Here is a 15,143-nt window from a genome sequence, read left to right as displayed (position 1 = left end):
CAGCGAAGCCTGTCACTGAACCATAGGCCCTGCAGCCCGGTCGGCACCAGCACGTGTCAAGGACCCGCCCTCCGCCCAGTGTGTGGTCATCCTCTGAGTGGACACCATGACGTCAGTAGCAGATGACAAGGCCCTGGCAGCCCCCCCCCGCCCCACGGCCCTTTATTGTCGGGCACTTGAGTCATTTCTAAATACAGCTTCTGTCGCAACTGCGGCTCTTCCATCTTAAGGAGACAATGATCCTCTGAGCGGGCCCCCTGTCACTGGGCCGTTGGGTCAGGCGCCAAGCTGTCACTGCACTGAGTGTGCGCTGGGTGCTTCCCGGGCAAGGCCTCATTTTCTCTCTCCCCCCCCCCGTGTGGAGCCAGGATCCATCGAGCGAGAGCAGTGTGCTGCTGAAGCTCTCTGGGGGGAGGCGGTGGAGCCAGGGCTCAAACCCGGGGAGGCTGAGTCCAGGGCTGACATTCCAGGCGGAGGACGGGACGGGCCGCCGGGCAGGCCTGACCAAGGAGCCTCCCGAGACAGCCCGAGGTCCTGAGGCCCTTGGGGTAGATCGGGGTCGACAGTGCAATGGGGGCGGGCCCAGGCCTGCTATGGTGCAGGGACTGGGAAGGCAGGCGGATGCTAGGCAAAAGGGGGCAGTGCGGAGTGTGGCAAAGTGGGGCTTCCTGCCCTGCCTCCCCGACTGGGGCTGACAGCTCACGTGGGAAACCTGGCCGGGTCTTCTGATGTTTCAGTAGGAGCTGGAAAGAAAAAAATGAAGTGAGGCCTCCTAATGCTTAAATGATGGCAACTGATTAACTGCACAATTACACGCGGCTGCTGCTTACTCTTAAATGGTTAGCGGCGAGAGACAGAGGATCTGGCAAATAAAGTCCGTCTGCATGCTCATTGCAGGATTCAGGCCATTTTTCTGGAGATGTAAATTTTTTTAAATTAAAAATGTGGGGACTTCCTTGGCGGTCCAGTGGTTAGGACTCCATGCTTCCACTGCAGTGGAAGCACGGGTTCGATCCCTGGTCGGGGAACTAAGATCCCACATGCCACTCAGCGCGGCCAAAAAAAAAAAAAATTGTGGGAAAAAAGAGATAAAACCAAGTAGAATATGTGAATCTTGTCAGATCCTGGTTTGAAAAAATAATCAGCCATAAAAAACATGCGGGGTTAATGGGGTACTTGGATGTGGGCTGTATGTTAGGTGTCTGTGGCATGATGGCTTTTTTCTTAGGTGGGGTAATCGTGTTGTGGTTATGAGGAGAATGTATTTGTCCTCCAGGGACACACGCTGAAGGGCTCAGAGAAAGGTTATGCCAGCGAGAGAGCCCAGCGGCTCCGCGGGAACATGGCTGGCCCAGGCTGTTACTTCCTGTGTGCTTTAAACTTTGCATAATACAAATTGGAGGGGAAAGGGGGGAAAAGGCAGGCATGGACGTAAAGCAGAATGTGTGCAGGTGCTAACTGCGGCCCCCAGTTTTCCACCTGTCATTTAGCCAGTTTGCTCCCACGAGCCGGGGAAACTGAGGCCCAGGGAGGAGGGAGTGTCCCCTCTGGCCGCTGACCTACCTTCCTGATTGGTTTCCCCACCCAGCGTGAGAGCAGGTGTCGGCCACGTGGGGACGGGGCCCAGGCAGCGCTTTCCAGGCCTTCGTCTCTCTCCCCCCACTTCATGGAGGTGGGAGCTGAGGCCCAGAGAGAAGTGAACGGACTGGGCTGTTCATCAAAGGCCTCAGGCCTCCCGGTTTCCCTCTGTCCCCAGAGCAAGGACACTAGCTTTGGAGTTGGCAGGTCCGGCTCTGTCACCGGCTTTGCTGTGTGACCTGGGGGACTCACCTGACCTCTCTGAGCCACAGCTTCGGGTGAGAAGGCTCCTGCCCACTGCCCTGTGCACACTGGTGCTGTCACATGTCCCTCTGCCCTGCGTCCTTGAAATCTCAGCATCTCCAGCAGCCTTCCCGCAGGCTGCGCTGGGCCTGAGCCCTTCCCTCCACAGCCTTGGCTCCCGCAGCCCTGGCTCCACCTGAGGCTTTCCCAGCGGCCTCTCTGCCAGCCTATCCACACCCCCTCAGGTCAGCGTTCGCCACAAGCCTCGGAGCCATCCCGGCACCTTCTGAGCCCCGGTTTCCTCATCTGTAACAGAGCAGGGACGGCCCAACAGGAAGGGAAGACAGGCTTCCCTCCACCCCCCTCCAGCTTTAATAAGATATAATTTGCATACAACAAAATTCACCATTTAAGTGTGTTTGACAGTTTTTGGCAAATGTATACAGTTATGCAACGACCACCACAAGCATCATTTCCTTTATCACAAGTTCCCTTGAGCTCCTTTGCGGTTAACCCACCGCCCCCGCCCTGGCAGCCAAGGCTCTGTCTTGTGTCTAGTTTTGCCTTTTCCACAATGGCATTCAAAGGGAATCCTGCCAAGTGTCACCTTTTAGGTCTGGCGTCTCGGACTCAACGCCCTTGGGACGCACCGTGTTGTTCCCATATCTGGAGTTCGTTTCTTTGTTTCTGAGGAGTCGCCCATTGACGGATTGACCACATTCGTCTGTCCATTCGCAAGTTCTATGGGCATTTGGGGTCTTTCCAGGATTTAGTTATAATGAATAAAGCTGCTATTAATACTTACATACAAGTTTTTTGTGTGTGTCTGTGTAGGTTTTCATTTCTCTTAGGAGTAGAACGGCTGGGTCGTAGGTAGGTATAGATTTGATTTTATAGGAGATTGCCAACATGTTTGTAGCAGATGTAAGCTTTTATATATAGGATGGATAAACAACAAGGTCCTACTGTAGAGCACAGAGAACTATATTCAATATCCTATGAAAAACCATAATGGCAAAGAGTATGAAAAAATATATATAAATGTGTAAGTGTATCGTTTTGCTGTACAGCAGTAATTAACACAACATTGTAAATCAACTAGACTTCAATTTTTAAACATCTTTGTATAAAACAAAATCTTAGCCGTCCTAACAGGGGTGCAATGGACTCTTTCCGTGGTCTCAGTTTGCATCCCTGGTGACTGGTGGTGAAAGCATCTTTTCATCATCTTGTTTGCTGTCTGGATAGCTTCCTTGGTCAGGCGTCTGTTCAGGCCTTTTGCACATTTTTTATTGGGTTGTTTGTTTTCTTATGATTGACTTGTAAGAATTCTTTGTATATTCTGGCTACAAGCCCTTTATCAGAGATGTGTTTTGCAAATATTTTCTCTCAGGGTTGTTTTGAGGATTAAATAACACCATAAACACTAAGTAAGTGGGTACTCTTATCATTATTATTCTTTTTACTACTGTTATTTATCACTCTATTTTGTCCCGTGGATGGAATAAGACCTCACACCTCTCTGCCCAAACTCCTCGTGGCACCTGCAACAAGGTTGCCCGAACCCCATGCCCCCAGGTCCCCTTTGCTGGAACTCCCTGAGGGGGCCCAGCCTCCGCTGGAGCCCAGGACGTCTGTGTTGTTTGTTGTTTACGTGTTCACTTATCAAAACCATCCAGCTGGCCCTGGCCGCTTGGCTGGGCCCAGAGGAGGCTGCAGAGATGGCCTCGCCCCACCTGCCCCACTCTGCCCGCAGGACAGAGCCACATCCCTCCCATCTCCAGCCCACACTCCTCGTGCCGGCATGCACAGACACGCCCCTCATTCGAGCCTCCTCACAGCACCCAGGGCCCAAGTCCCATGTGCCAGACGAGACAGGGGAGGCTCGAGGAGCCAGTGTGGCTGCCCAGAGCCCACAGCCCAGAAGGGGTGCTGCGGAGACCCTGGCTCTCGTGCCCTGGGCGTGTCATCGGCAGCCCTGTCACTTGGCAGACGTCCCCCCAGGCTGAGCGGAGGGCCAGCGGAAGCAGACAGGGACTACTGAGCACCTGTCTCTGCGTGAGTGATCTCCCTCCAGGGAGTAGCTGTTATGGTCCCATTTTACAGATGAGGAAACTGAGGCTGAGAGAGACCAAGTGACTCAATAAATCAGTGGCAGAGTAGGATTTGAGCCCAGGTACCCTGTCCCCTCAGCCTGAGTGCTTGACTGCTGGGCCAGGCTGAACCCATGGCTTCTTGTCCCTTCTGTGGGGCCTGCCCCAACTGGGTGAGGGTGGCGTGCACCTCACTGACCGTCACGGTACCCGTGGGAAGTCAGTCACGCCACCCCCACTTCACCCATGACTCCCCACTTCCCTTCTCCCTTCAAGCTCATTGTGACCCCCCTCCCCGTCTCTGTACCCTTGTCTGTGCCGGGCTGCTTCCCGGCTGCCCTCCCGACCCGAGCACCCCCTATTCAGTAGACCCTTCCCCGTGGACATGGCTGGCTCAGAGCCTCTGCTGGCCCCAGAGTGCGGAGGGCAAGGTCGCCACGTCTGGCTACATGAGGAGCGTGTGCCCTTTCCAGCCGCCCCCTCGGGACTGTCTTCCTCGGATACGCTCATGCGGGTGGGAAATGGTGTTTGCACGAAGACATTCATTGTCAGCGCAGAAGACCAGACGGCACCCGAATGCCTGTCAGCAGGGGACTACTGAGTGCCTTGCGGGGAGAGTCACCCTGTGGACGCTCTGTCGGCCGGCCGCTGCGACGAGGACAGGTGCTCTCCCCACGCTGAGCTGAAAGGACACTCGGGGCCTTGGGACGTTGCGTCACAAAGGGACAGTGTGTGGAGAACAGAGGCTGCCTTGCCCCGCAAAGATGCACACGGGCTACATCCCCGGGGGGCACCCGGGCGTCGGGGGACAGAGCCGGGGACACTTTTCACTCTATGTCTTATCACTGCTTGAATTTCGAACTGAAATTTCTCCCTCCTCGGGAGGCCACCTCTGATTCCACCCCCTGAAGTGTCCCCACCTCAGTGCTGTTTTGAGTAACTTGGGGGTCAGGTGACAAACCCCCCTTTTCTAAATCTGCTGCCCGCCCACGAGTTCTTGGGGGAGCGCCTCCCACCAGCCCTTCCCTTGTGGCCTTTGGGTTACACCGGGCACCCCTGAGGGAGGGGCCTGGCATCCAGCTCAAGACCCTAGGTGGCCACTGAGTTGGCCCAGATCCTAGGCCTGTTCCTGACTGACCTCAGGAGGGGGCTGGTTTCTGAGCCCAGCCTCACTGAAGCGCTGATTGTGGGCTGGGCACATTCTAATCCTCACCCTGACTCTTAAGAGTGAAGACCATTAATATACCCACTTTACAGAGGAGGAAACTGAGGCTCAGAGCAGTTCAGAGATCCCTTCACTCGCCTGGGGTCACACACTAGTGAGGGAAGAGCTGGAATTCCACCCTAGCGAGGCTTCTGGCAGCCCTTTGAGGGATATTCTTCTTCCTGGTGCTGCGAGGTCCCTCAGCCTGTAGGTGCCTTTCTCCTGCCCTGGATGCGGCTGGGGCCCCAAAGATGCACCGTCCTGGGACTGAGGACTCCGAGCCGGTGTGATGAGGGCAGAACAGGGCTTTCGGGAGCCCAGAGGAGGGAGCAGTAATTCCACCTGGAGCAGTGGGGAGGGCTTCCTGGGGAAGGTGGTGCTGGCGCTCAGCCTGCAAAGATGAGGTGGCCGTCAAATCTTCAGTCCAACGTGTTCCCACCAAACTCACTATCTTCTCTTCCCACACCTACTGCCCCACCCCATTTTATTTGATGACTGACACCCTCCTCCAGGCCCTGGAGGAGGCTTCGAGCCTCCCCGTAACCCTGGCCTCCACCCTCTTCCTACCAGCCACTAAGGCTTCCGGGTCTTTCTCAGATCCCGTCCGCACCTTCCAGCCCCACTCCTGTCCCACATGGACTTGCTCCAGCCTCCTCACTGGAGGAGGAAGTCCCCCTGGCGCCCTGCCCTATGAGTCACGCTGTCACGCTGGGAAGTGCGGTAGGTAGCTCTGTGAATGGTCACTGCCCATGACGAACTGCAGAAGGAGTGTGGAGGTTTTGAAAAATGGCTGCAAGTTCTCTGTCATTCCACTCATGGTGGGGCAGGGTCGATGTCTCCGCCCCTTAAAACTGGGCGGGTTGCTTTGGCCCATAGAGTCAGGCAGCAGCAACACTAGCAGAAAGGATTATGCAGCTTCCACCCTCCATCCACCCCGTGTGAGGAAGCCCTGGCCAGAGACGGAGGCTGCGTGGAGGGGCTCCAGCCCTGGAGTCCTCCCAGCCCAAGTGCCAGACTTGGAAATGAATGGAAATGAAGGGCCTCCGGATGAATCCAGCGGAGGCCCCAGACATCGTGGGACAGAGACAGCATCGTAAAATAGTTGTTTAACACCAGTGAGTTTAGGGAGGTTGGAATGCAGCAGGAGATAAGCAGGAGGGGATTTTGTGACTTTCCCCATCTCTGATGTTATTCCTTTCTCAACACATTTCTGCTGGGACCTCTGAGGGGCTGGGGGCTGCGGAGGTGGTGCTGTCTTGGAACTCGGCCCAGGGTCAAACCCTAGAGCCACTGTTTACCCCTTCCCTGTGAAACTACGGGGCTGGATTAGAATCAGGGGACATTGGCCATGACCATCTGCTTCCCCCAAACCACTACATACACCCAGTCCCTGACAGCACTGGAGTAGAGTCTTGGGTCATTAGGTGGTGTCAAGTCTCATGAGGATCAATTTGGGTAATCCAGGAAGGCTGCATGTAAGAGGCAGGATTTAGTTGTAAAGAACAGAGTCAAAAATAATGATGCTATTTTGCTTGTTTACATTAAAATATCAAAATAATATAATTACATTAACTGACTTTTTAAACATATTCAAATACTATATATTTAATTTATATTAAAAATAACAAATAATTCTTGGGACTTCCCTGCTGGCGCAGTGGTTAAGAATCCGCCTGCCAGTGCAGGAGACACGGGTTCGAGCCCTGGTCCGGGAAGATCCCACATGCCACGGAGCAACTAAGCCCATGCGCCACAACTACTGAGCCTGTGCTGTAGAGCCCACAAGCCACAACTACTGAGCCCGTGAGCCACAACTACTGAAGCCCGCGTGCTACAACTACTGAAGCCCGTGCACTTAGAGCCCGTGCTCCGCACCAAGAGAAGCCACCGCAATGAGAAGCCCGTGCACCGCAACGAAGAGTAGCCCCCGCTCGCCGCAGCTAGAGAAAGCCCATGCGCAGCAACAAAGACCCAACACACCCAAAATTAAAAATAAATAAATAAATAAATTTATTAAAAAAAACAACAAATAATTCTTGCAGAAATGTTTGACAAGAAAAGCATCATGAAGATAAACACATTCCTTGTGAACTTAGGCCCAGATATCATTATGGCTGGCCTGGTGGAGTATTTCCTACCTTCCCCCCTTGCAACTGGGACCAGGCTGCAACTTTGGGCAAACTTCCCCGGTGGTTCAAACAAGGCACAAACCAGCTGGCAGAAGCGGGTGTTCCCACCAGTAGCAGAGGAAGCCAGGCTTGGGGCATGTGGTCCCGGCCGGCGTGGGGCACTCCTCCCCTGCCCCTGCCCGGCCACCAACAAAAAGGTCATCATGCAGCTGGTGCCCTGGTCATTCACAGAACAGCCCTGTGGAGGGACACCTCCGACTGTGCCAGACCCGGCATCCTTCCTGCCACCTCTGGGCTCTCTAAGCCCCAAGCACAGTAACCCCCAGACCCAGGGCAGTGGAAGCCACTTGTCCGAGGAGCTGGGGCATCCTGGGGGCCGCCCAGCAGGTGTCAGAATCAGTCTGAGTCCTGGGCCTGGGGAGGAAATGAATTCCTTCCTCTGGGCATCAAGGCACCCCGCCCCCAGCAGCCCGAGGGGGGAGGGGGGGAAATTCTTCTTTCTACCCGAGAGTGTTTGTGACCCTCCAAGGTCAAGCACTTGAACTTGTACTGTCTCCGCTGGCTTTTCAGAGGACGACGTGTCGGCTGCTGGAGAGGGTCTGGGAGCAGGACGTTCCTCGCGGTGGGGCTCCGCGGTCTCAGGGCGCCAGGCCGCACCCTCGCCCTAGGCCTGGGCAGCCGGAGGGAGACACTGGTGGAAAAAAGTCGACATTTATAGCATTTTCTGCTGCAAAGCGCTGGTCACAGTGCCCCGTGGGGTACTATGCAGGATGGATCTGGGGCTCGACTCGGGGTCCGATGGCCGGTCGGCCCGGATTCCTCTCTGGCGGGCCCCTCGTGGGCCCCGTGCCCACGCGACTGGCTCCGCACTCGGGCTCCGCTGGAAACCAGGCTGAGGGCAGAAGGGCGGCGCTGGGCGGGGTCGCAGGGCCACCACGGCCGAGGCTGTGGGAGGGCGTCTGGCCCGCAGGGCTCTGGGGAGACTTGCGTCTTTGTTCTTGAGCGGGTGGCTGGCAGGCCGGACAGCCCAGATCTTCTAAAAATATTCCATTTTTGGCTTTCCACGCCCGGGGCCTGCTGACCTCGTAGCCTCAAGCCCTCACTCTGCGGTCCTCCCCTCCTGCCTGGGCTGTACTCTAGACACGCTGGCCTTTAAGTGTTCCTTCAAGTGACTTCTAATTCTTATTAGATCGATGCAGGCACATAGTGTTAGAAGTCAGACAGCACTGCAAGGCCTATGAGAACAGGAACAGAAAACCAGCAGCCACCTACTTGCACCCATTGACAAACAGGAACTGAGCACCTACTGTGTACTGGGCTTTAGGCACTGGGGACGCAGCAGAGACCCAAACGGACCCTCCCTCAGCTGACATTCTGGTGCGACTGCTTCCAACCCTTGTAGTTCCCCCTTACTTCTCAATCACATGCTTGCATTGCTATTTCTTTTCTCTCTTTTCAGTGTTAGACAGTATCGGATGCTTCCTACTGCAGACAAGGACTTAGTCCCTTACACACGGATCCCTGCACTTCCCCTGCCCCAGCGCTCACTCTCTTTTCGTCACAATTTTTGAATATATCAGCATTTGATGTTTTGGTTTACATATTATGATTATGTAAATATTGTTCCCAGCTGAGCTGTGCAGTACTTTATGACTACATTTTCTTTTCTTTCTTTTTTTTAAAATAATTAATTAATTAATTAATTTTTGCTGTGTTGGGTCTTCGTTGCTGTGCTCAGGCTTTCTCTAGTTGTGTCAAGCGGAGGCTACTCTTCGTTGCGGTGCGTGGGCTTCTCATTGCGGTGGCTTCTGTTCTTGCAGAGCATGGGCTCTAGGCACGCGGGCTTCATTAGTTGTGGCACGGGGGCTCAGTAGTTGTGGCTGGCAGGCTCTAGAACGCAGGCTCAGTAGTTGTGGCGCACGGGCTTAGTTGCTCCGCGCCATGTGGGATCTTCCCGGACCAGGGCTCAAACCCGTGTCCCCTGCATTGGCAGGCAGATTCTTAACCACTGCGCCACCAAGGAAGTCCCAATGACTACATTTTCTATTTTGTGTTATTTGTTTTTCCAGGAGTTGATAATTGCCTTGTTTTCTTCTTACATCCAGCTGGGCATTGAGGGGGGTCCTTTCAATCTGGGAACTCATGACCTTCGTTCTGGGAAGTTGGAAGGCATAACTCCTCCTTTCACAAACTCTTAGCTTATTTTCTTTTCATCCCTGCCTGCCCTTCTACCTCCAGAGGCACCTGGTGTCTCCCAGGCTGCTGTTTCTAGGGGCTGTCTGTAGGTGGTCTGGCCACCGATTGGCTTCCTCCCCTGTAGACTTTCATTTCACTTTCCTCTACTCTGCTAAGTTGGTTACCATTTTTCTATTCATTTAACAGCTTCAAAAGTTTTATAGATTCTGTCCCTGTCATTGACTTTCCTGTTCTCTTTGTCCTTGTGAGTTTGTGCCTTAAAGTTTTCTTATTTTACTTTTATTTTAGTGGAGTTTTGGGAGGGAAGGGAGAAAAATATCCCTGTTCAGTTCATGGTTAATTAGGAGTCCCCCTCACCTTCTCTCTGAGCACCTGCTGTGTGCCGTGGACTATTTAAAGTCGGCTCCTACACCCAGTTTCACATAGCTCTTTTTCTGTCACCCAAGTTTGAGCTCAGAAGAAACCTCCTCCAGGTAGGCCTCCTTGGCCACCCATCTAATGGAGCCAGCCCAGTGCCTCTCTATCATGTTGCCCTGCTTTACTTGTTTTTAGCCCTTATCACTATTTGAAATTAATTTATAGATTTACTTTCATTGATATATTTGCCTTCTTTTTCAACCTCCCTCAGAAGGCTTGCTCCATAAAGGCAGGGACCCTGTCTGTTTTGTTCTTCACTGCCCCCTCAGCATGTAGCACGGTGTCAGGCAAAAACAGATGTTCAGGAAAAATGCGTTGAATGGATGGATGGATTTGAGCCTGGGATCTTCAAGAGGCAACTTCAGCATAACTTAAGGAAGAAGCTGGTAATGGGCAGAGTTTCCTGGGAATGGAAGATACTGCCAGTGAGAGGGTGAACCCCTCATCAGGGAAGGGATGTAAGCCCAGGCTTGGGGATGGCTGAAAGGGGACACAAACTCTAGTGAGAATGGATGTGATCACCTCCAAGACCTGGCTGAGACAGGTGATTGGCTTCAGGTCACTCATCTCCATCCTGGTGGAGCCAGGACTCCCCTCAGATTGGAAAACAGCCCTTTGCAGGCAGATATTGGGATGTGTCTGGGTCGTGGAGTCAGCCCGGTCTGGACACAGTTCTTTCTCTCTTCTCCCTGGTCCTGTGGTCTTGGGAACGTGGCCTGTCTCTGTGTTTGCAGTACTTCTCCCCCAGTCCACAGTGACGAGGACAATTCTCACGTCCTGGATCCTGGGTGACAGGCTTGAGCCTCTGCTAGTGAAGTGCCTGATACATAGCAGGCTGTTCCTGATCAGGGCTAAGAGCCTGGCTTTGTTCTACCTGGCAGCGGGACCTGGGCCAGCTGCTTGAAGACTTGGGCCTCAGTTTCCTCGTCTGTGAGATGAAGGTCTAACCACACTGGCTTTGCCGGGTCACGTCAAGTCTTGGGCTTGGAGTGTAACGCGTGTCAGTGAACCCCTGGCCCTGCCTCCCGGGCATGAAGTGCTATGTGTGAGGGCCTGGGGACAGACAGGCTCCGGGCCAGGGCTCCTGGGATGCCCTGAGCCCCTGGCTGCCTGGAAGATGTCCTGGGGGAAGCCTCAGGGTTTCTGTGCAGCCGTGAAGCTCCTGGGCAGGACAGACCCGAGGGCTCAGTCAGAAGCGAAGCGCTTGGCATCTTCCCAGAAAGCGGTGGAGGGAGTTCAAGGGCGATGTGATTTGCCCAGAAGGAGGCTGTCGCAAACTACTTTAATTAATGGAAGCTTGCGCCGGGAAAACTCTGTCTCCATCTGACCGTTCCAGCAACAGCTCTGCCATTGCCAGCAGCCTTCAGCCCCTCTCTGAGCCTCCGCTTCTCAGCTATTCCACTGGGATGACGATAACAGCTGCCCCTTGCTGCAGTACTGTGAGCCTTCCTCCTTTCCACAGCGGTTCACTGCACACCTGCAGTGTGTGGGGACACTGCGGTGACCGGAGCAAAGTCACGGCCCCCATGCAGCTTGATTATAGTGAGTCCACAGAACCATGAGCTTCACGGGACTAGCGCATAGTAGGTGCTCTAACAATGGCACTTGCTGTTTTGCTCCTGGAGCCACCTAACTGGTGTGAATTCACCCTTTGATAGTCAAGACTGATGGTGGCTTAGATAGAGCAGGTGAGCTCCCGCCCTCCCTCGAGGTTTCCTTCTTTGTAAACTGCAATGTCAGGGCCTGACCCTGAGGGAGGCTCCCACCTCCCTCCAAGCTCAAGGGCAATTACTTACTGCCCTAAAGCACCACCTCCAGCCGGCCTGATGCTGGGCCAGAAAGAACTCAGCCCCTGCCTCAGAGCAGCTTGATTCTGCAGGAGACGCAGGTGGGGTTTCCGCCGCTGGCAGAGATGGGGTCCCTGGGGGCAGTGTCAGGGAGAGCCTCCCCTCCATGTTTCAGAAGTGGGCCTTGAGGGGTAGGAATGAGTCAGGTGGAGAAGGCAGGGAAGGGCATTCCAAGCTGAGGGAACAGCCTTTGCAAAGAAAGGTTCAGGGAGGAGAGCTGGGGTTGGGAGTCGCTGGACTGGGGAGAGCCTGGGGAGGTTCTCCGCTGAGTGACCTCAGCAGGGTTTGAGCTTGGCCGGCCGTGTTCTGGAAGGCCCTCTGGCTGCTGTGGAGGAACTGGGGGCAGGAAGCACGGGGAGGGGGAGGGGGAGCAGACGAGGTCCCGGAAGTGCCCAGGGCTCCGTAGTGACCAGCTCACGTCCAGCCGCCATGCCAGGGCTGGCCACCAGAGGGCACTGTGGGCGCAAGCTGAGGGGGCCCTTGTGGAGTCAGGGCCGTGTGTGTGTGTGTGTGTGTGTGTGTGTGTGTGTGGTATCTGTGCACGTGCCTGAGCCTGCGTGGCCGCTCCGCGGGCAGGTCCATGCTTGTGCACCCCGCCGTGCTCACGAGCGTGTGCATGTGCATCTGGGGTGTGTGAACTTGGGTGTGAGCTGGGGGGTGGGGGCGAGGGCGTGAGTGAGCACGGGCAGGGGTGCACATAGGTGAGAGCAGGGCCCTCATCCCCCGCTGCTCCCGCCTGTTCCTCCCCCACCAGCCGCCCACCTCAAGGCCTTTGCACACGCTGTTTCCTCCCCCTGGAGTGCTCTTCCCCCCACCCTCATGACACCTCCCTCACCTGCTCAGGTCTTTGCTTGCATGTCACCTGCTGGTGAGGCTTGTCCTCCCTCTTTAAAATTACAGCCCCACCCTCAGACGCACGCCAGTCCCCTTTCCTCCTTTCCCGGTAGCAGATCCTCCGGCGACTATAATTTAATCCGGGCATTTCGCTTGTGCGTTTCGTCCACCAGTCACCTCCCCGAGGGCAGGGCCTTGTGTCTGTCTCTTCAACGTCGTGCCCTCAGCGCCAGGCACACGGTCAGTGCTCACTACGGAGCCGCCGAGTGAATGAAGGGATGAGCTCCCGCCATCCCGGGCGCCGACATCCTCTCTCCAGCCCTCCGTAACCCCAGGCCCCGCCCACCTCAGCTCACACCCAGATCCTGATCTGACCACACCCCTTTCCCTGAGTCCACGAAGGGTGTTGGGGACTTATCTTCTAGGAGTCAGGGCAAGAAGCAGCTTGTTACAGGGACCCTGTCCAATGTCCCTTCTGGTTTCTGAGTGGTCATGGAGCTGCAACCAGCGAGGAAGGGCCGACGGAGCCCTGCCTCCCCGCCGGGCCCTCACACGGGGCCCCTTGCACAACACCAACCCTCTACAGGGAGACTGTTTCTCGCTTCTCTGCCTGACGAGCTCACGAGCTCCTACTGGTCCTTAAAGGTCCAGTCTCAAAGTCACCTCCTCTGAGGAGCCTTCCCGACCTCACCCAGGTGGAGCCTGGCACCGTCCTGGGACTCTTGCTCATGCATCTATTTATAGCAGCCCACATGGAGTTCTGTGATTCTTGGGCTGTCTGTCAGGCTCCCTGACTAACCGTCACCTCCTCCAACGGCAGGGCCTCGTCTGAGTCATAGGAGCAGGCCAGCATGGGACTAGAGTTGCTTCCAATGTCTGTGGCATGCTTTCTGTCTGTCCTTTGCTCATTCCTCAAGCATTTTTCCTGGCCTACTATGTGCCAGGCCCTGGGCTGTGCATCAGGAATGCCCCGCAGGGAGTGAGTTGGCCAGATTCCTGCCCAGGAGGCACTGACGGTCCAGATTAAGAGTCAGATTAAAAGCAGAGGAAATAGGAAAGGCATTGGTGGCATGAATGCTGTGCAGAGAATTACAACTGATTTGGGGGTATGGCCGGAAAGCCTCTTAGGGGAGTTCATTTAAGAGGAGGCCTGCAGGATGAAAGGGACCAGCCCCAGCAGCCACGGTGGGAGGGTGGGGGAGAAAGATGTTTCAGGCAGAGGGAACAGCAGAGGCACAGGCCGTGAGGCAGGACCGGTATTGGCGTGTACAAGGGGCAGCACTGAGAACCCTTGCATATGGCATGGAGCAGAGGGGGCGACGGGGAGCACGGGAGGAGCAGGAGTCCGAGTGGTTGGCAGGGGCCTGAACCCAGAAAACCCACCAGACCAGGCCTGCAGTCCCACTAGGGAGGTATCTGCTGCTGGTGCCCATTTTGCAGATAGATAAGCAGCAGGACCCATTTTGGACCGAGCGCCCTGGGCCACTCCAGACACCCAGGTGTGGTGAGGCCGGGTCAGCTTCCTGTAGGAATTTTAGAAACATTTGCCGGGCACCTAGTGAGTGCCAGGACCTAAGCCAGGCACTTCCAAGCTTGCACTTGTGAACCGATTTCGGAGAGGGCGCCCTGTCCCCGTGGCACAGGTACGTCAACAGGCACGGAGCGGCTCAGGACGTCTCTGAGTGGCAGGGTTGGCATTTGAACCTGTAACCTGCTGAGTCCATAGCTCATGCCTTTCCTCCCACTGCCTGGGGACGCAGGAGGAAATAATGACAATTAGCAGGCCTCCCCTTATCTCATCTGGCCCCCCCCATCACGATGTGGATAGGCCCGGCTGTCACCCCATCTTACAAGCGGGAGGGCTCCAAGCCTTTCCAGCAGGTGGTGGAACCTGCTTCCCTCATGTGAGGCTCCTGGCAGGTCACACACTCACGCCCGCGTGAAGCGAGGGACTGACCCCGTGACCTTTGCCAGGCTGTCCATCCTAGTGACCTGGTCCCACTGCCAGATTGGTCAGTGGCTCCTGAAATCCTCCAAGGCTCCACGTGGGAGCAGAAGGGAGGGCTGGCCCGTCCGGACTGAATAGTCAACAAACACCTCCTGAGTGTCCGCGGTAGCCCAGGTCCCTTTCCACCAGCTGCGACCGGAGGCGCGGACGCGAAAACAAGCTCCGGGGTGACCTGAGTTGCCCACGTCAGCCCCGCTAGGAAGTAGTCGAAGCGGGATCTGACGCTGGCCCCAACCGGGGGGCGCACTTTGGCTCCCGCAGCACTCGCCTTCCCGCTCCCCGTGGCCGCAGCTGGGCGGGCCAGGGGTACCCGCGGTTTCTGCGCACAGGAGCCAGCGCGCGCGAGGCGGGGCCCGGGGGTGGGCGGGGCTTGCGTCCGGACAGGCAGCTGGAGGGACCCGCCGAGGCCTGGGGGGCGGGGCCTGACTGGTTTCCCGGTGGTGGGCGGGCTTGACAGGCGGTGGGAGGAGCCGTACCCCGGGCCAATGGAGGGCGAGGCTTGAGCTTGACGGGCAGGCCCCGGCCGGCGGTTGATAGGCAGGGGCCGGGCCCGGAGACCCGCGGGCCAATGGGTGCGCGGGGCGGGGCCTGCGT

This window comes from Balaenoptera acutorostrata, chromosome 20 (genome assembly GCF_949987535.1).
Source record: "Balaenoptera acutorostrata chromosome 20, mBalAcu1.1, whole genome shotgun sequence".
Lineage (NCBI taxonomy): Eukaryota > Metazoa > Chordata > Mammalia > Artiodactyla > Balaenopteridae > Balaenoptera > Balaenoptera acutorostrata.
Note: the sequence above shows the minus strand (reverse complement) of the source record.